The sequence below is a fragment of the Hemiscyllium ocellatum genome (genome assembly GCF_020745735.1).
Source record: "Hemiscyllium ocellatum isolate sHemOce1 chromosome 27 unlocalized genomic scaffold, sHemOce1.pat.X.cur. SUPER_27_unloc_17, whole genome shotgun sequence".
Taxonomy (NCBI): domain Eukaryota; kingdom Metazoa; phylum Chordata; class Chondrichthyes; order Orectolobiformes; family Hemiscylliidae; genus Hemiscyllium; species Hemiscyllium ocellatum.
In genome coordinates, this window is record NW_026867484.1 from 593,288 (window position 1) to 597,810 (window position 4,523).

General features: G+C 45.3%; 2 non-coding genes across 2 annotated transcripts; one reads left to right on the forward strand and one right to left on the reverse strand.

Annotated features, from left to right (window-relative positions):
• Positions 1-734: 734 nt before the first annotated feature.
• Positions 735-806, reverse strand: trnaw-cca (transfer RNA tryptophan (anticodon CCA)). The gene has a single exon. It is a non-coding gene; the product is annotated as a tRNA-Trp (tRNA).
• A 3,082-nt stretch (positions 807-3,888) lies between these two features.
• Positions 3,889-3,962, forward strand: trnan-guu (transfer RNA asparagine (anticodon GUU)). Its single transcript has one exon. It is a non-coding gene; the product is annotated as a tRNA-Asn (tRNA).
• Positions 3,963-4,523: the final 561 nt, after the last annotated feature.

A 4,523-nucleotide genomic window follows, 5' to 3' on the forward strand; every position in this document is an offset into this window, starting at 1 on the left:
TCGGCCTCCTATGATCCGAATAATCAAACTTCTCTTCTCCGAGAGTAGGAATAAACTGATGAAGGTGAAACACATCAGTTGCGGTGTGTCCCATGTGCAGGAGGCCCCGCAGTAATTCCCCACGCTGTCTCACACAGCAGCATCCTCTCGGTGAATTACACTTGGCAAAAAAATCGATTGAACCAAATCAGTGTCCGCCACAGTATTTTAGTGACACCGTTTATAAAATTCAGGCTCACCGTTAATGTGGAGAGGGGGCGTCAGACTGTAGTTTCCGCTCCTTATGTTGAATAAAGATAATTTTAACTGTGTCCAGTGAGAGGAAAGAATTTGCTGTTGGTGGGAAACATTTCTATCTGAACTCGCTGTCACTCTGCTGCAACAGGAGGAGCTGGGACCTCCTGATAGATTGAAATATAAAGATGGGAGGTTATGGATTATACTGTAAAACTGTCGGTATAATGTTATTCACACCGCGCTGTCACCAACTGACCGAAGAGGCTGTGTTTCAATCCCGTGATGAACAGTTTGTGTTTTCCTACTCACATTGGGGGGAGCTGAGCATTTACCCAAACACTGGGCACACCATCTCCCTGAGACAGTGTTCACAAATCAAACTAACAGCTAAGCTTCACGTGTGATCGAAAGTTTCCACAAACGAGACTTAGCTCGGCAAATGTACGGAGGGAACACAATCCTTCCTTGAACGTGAAATGTAAGAAGCCGACTTTTAGTGAGCCTGACGTGATTTGAACACGCAACCTTCTGATCTGGAGTCAGACGCGCTACCGTTGCGCCACAAGCTCACGGGGTATTGATCGCTTCTATTCATACTTAAGGAAAGTGATCGCACTGCAATGATTTTCCGTTATGAGGAACAACGGAGATCAACAGTTCATGTCTCTTCTGTTTCTCCCCCCCTCTCTTTCTGTCTCTCGAAACAATTTCCAACTCTCTCTCAATAAAAATCTGAAAGAATTGCGGATGCTGTATAATCAGAAACAAAAAAAAACAGGAGTTGCATGTGACCCTGCCACAGAACTGATGGTGATTGGGAAAATGCCGGTTTATATGCAGGAGATATTGTGGGAGGAATCCAAGGACAATGAAAATGAAATGTCAAGGCTACATGAGAAAAACAAACCAGTAAAGTTGCTGAATGACTTTAGATTAGACTTACAGTGTGGAAACAGGCCCTCCGGCCCAACAAGTCCACACCGACCCGCCGAAGCGCAACCCACCCATACCCCTACATTTACCCCTTACCTGACACTGCGGGCAATTTAGCATGGCCAATTCACCTGAGCCGCACATCTTTGGACTGTGGGAGGAAACCGGAGCACCCGGAGGAAACCCACGCAGACACGGGGAGAACGTGCAAACTCCACACAGTCAGTCGCCTGAGTCGGGAATTGAACCCGGGTCTACAGGCGCTGTGAGGCAGCAGTGCTAACCACTGTGCCACCGTGCCGCCCGCCCTATTCGATTAAAAAAGATGACAAGAAATACAGAATATAACTTCAGTGCTAGATTAGAATGTGAAAAACAATAGCCACAAAGCTTTTATAACAGTGAATAATATCAAATATACACCATATGAAGCAACATATGTCTACATTTAAATCAACGGGCCAATCCGTTAGATTCTGCTCCATGCCATGAGTAATTACACTTTTAATTCTGAACATGAGGAAGGTAGCAATCTTTTTCCACAATGCAAATTGTATCCACTGTCTCCCGTCAATAAATATCTCTGAGAACATCGGAGTCAAGACACAGCGCTGTCAGATGAAGGGGAAGCTGAAATAACGCCACACGCTGCTCACGGGCACATTTTACTTTCCCCAACTCAACGCCTCAACCACTGTGGCTCCTGGGAGTGGAAAGGAAACAATCACCAAAACCCAGTCTTAGTTTTGTGAATCATCAGAAAATAAGCAAACCTTCATCCCTTCGGATTTTCTATCCTGGGCTGACAGGGATGGGTTTTGTCACTCTTTTGTCGGATATTGCAAGTGGATGTTTTGCAGAAAAGCACCACAATGCAATCTGATTAATCAGGACCTGGATGTTTTCGGTCTTTGAATGTAAGTGTTGTGCTCCAGAACTTTGTTGTTCACAGTTCATAATATTAATCTTCCCAGTCCCCTGTACCACTTCTCGAAAATGTTTAATTTGCGTCTTGTAATCCTTTCACTGTCTGCTAATTAGTGTTTTACCTAAGTTATCTTGACCTTGCATACCTCAAGCCTCAAGCTACTTTCACGAGAAACCTTCTCCAGTTCAAAAGCCTGCTGTTAGTGATGGCTCTGTTTCTTGTACCGTATCCAATTTCAGATCGATTTTGTTAATGTCCCTTTTATTCCTTCAGATCCACGTTTCGCTCACAGGGCATGAACACAACTGTCACCAAATACATTTACCAATCTACGTTCATTCTATCGATTGTATTAGCATTTTCAACATTTCTCATCAAAATAACTCGAGAGACTTTCATCACCATTTTCTGTGAACAGTTCTACATTAGCTTTGCTGAATGAACCCCAAATGTCTTGAAGTGGCTCCTTATTTTCGGCCCTGATTATTCATCTCTCTACGCACGGAAATGGATCCTTCCCACCCGCTCTGTCCCTCATCAATGTGTGTAATTCAATTCAATCTCCCATCAGCCTCCTCTGTCCTGATCAAATCCAGGGGAACAGGATACGTTGGGGCTATGGCGCGGACAGGACAAGTCCAGTACTCAACTTTCCTGTTAGAGCAATTCCATGAGAAATTTTAGATCATAACTTTGGGCGTGTAGTTGCGGCCGAATACTTAAGGTGCTGGCGTAGAGATCCTTTGGGGCTCCCCTGCCCAGGGTGGTAACCTGCTGGCTATGCTTTCTTCGCTGGCGATTTTAAATGACTTCCTGTTGTTTGCATTATCGCTCAAACTTCACAAAACCCGTCTCCATAAAGTCCCGTTTTCTCATGTCTGGGAATTGATTGCCATGCAGGAAACTCGTGTTCGGAACAAACAGCGTACCAGACTCAAAACGTCAGCTCTGTTTACCTTTCCACAGATGATGCACGACCTGTTGGCTTTCTGCAGTATTCTCTGTGTTTATTAGGCACAAGTGCTGCTTTTCATTCAAGAACTTCAATTCCTGTCCTCTGGTAACTGACTCTGGTCAGTGGCAATTGGTTCTTCTGATCATTAATCTGCCCATTCCCACCGCGTCTTCTCCCATTATTACCAACAGCCCCAGGAAATCTCCAGTTAAACTTCTTTGCTCCAAAGCGAACATTCCCAACCTTGGGAATGTCTCCCCACAATGGAAATTCCTCATCTCTGGAAATGAAGCATGGCGTACACTTGGGAAGAGATTTTGGCAAAATATTGTCAGTTAGGAAATGGAAAAATGTTCATGAAGCAAAACAGAAATCCCAGTCTCCAGCTTTGTGAACCTTTAGAAACTCTTTGGGAAGCGGATTCAGATGAGAATGAAAGATGAACCGTCCGACTGAGCAGGGACAGTCCAGACACCGTCCCCTTGTTGAAGAGGCCGGGAGATTGACTCTGATGTTCTCGGGACATGAACTGATCTGAGACATTGAAAGAATTGTCGTTCGTGCACATCAGGAATTCAAACCCATTCTCGCCTCCGAGCCAATGAAGGAACTCGGGAACAGGCAAAACACTGAAAGGCTCGAAGGGCGACGGTCCCAGAGGAAGAAAACTAGTTCCTCGTGACATGGATGTGTCTGCAGAGGGTGGGATCAGACTGTCCCCGGGGTCTCTACAATGAATGTCCCAGGCATTATTCAGGAAAAGTTAAAGTGATAGACGACAATTGTAACTCTAGGCGGGGCCGGCTGAATTCTGAATTCATTAACAGCCTACCCTGTCTCTGTGGCGCAATTGGTCAGCGCGTTCGGCTGTTAACCGAAAGATTGGTGGTTCGAACCCACCCAGGGGCGCTTAGTTTTTTCCTCTTCCTTGGCTTCGCGACTGTGTGCACTTTAATGGGATCAGGAAAATGTTATCCAAGCGGAAACCTTCTCCACAATGGGGTTTCTGAATTCTATTATTGTCTAACGTAAGGGACTGCGGATCCTGAGGACCCGAGACAAAAAGTGAAACTCGGCAGGTTTGACGTCACCTGTCGGAGAATACGGAATTCTGAAATGCTGTGTCTGATTCTCTTTCCATAGATGTTGCCTGACCTTCTCCGTTCCTCCTGAAGTTTCTAGATTTGTTTTTAACTGAAAGTTCATTTCATCTTTTGCTATGAAACACCTAGACTCGCCGTGTGCAGATATTTAACCCTTTCGAAGTGAATGGATTCAAACAAACTCTGCGATGATTCACTCTTTCTCAGCTCCGCAGGCAGACAGACCTGGGAAGTGAAGCTGTCAGTGTGGTTCTGTATTCGTGGGCTGAGTGGTTAATGCGATGGACTTGAAATCCATTGCGCTTTCCCCACGCAGCTGTGACCCCTGCCGACTACAAAATGAGAAATGTCGTCGAAAAGAAAGGGA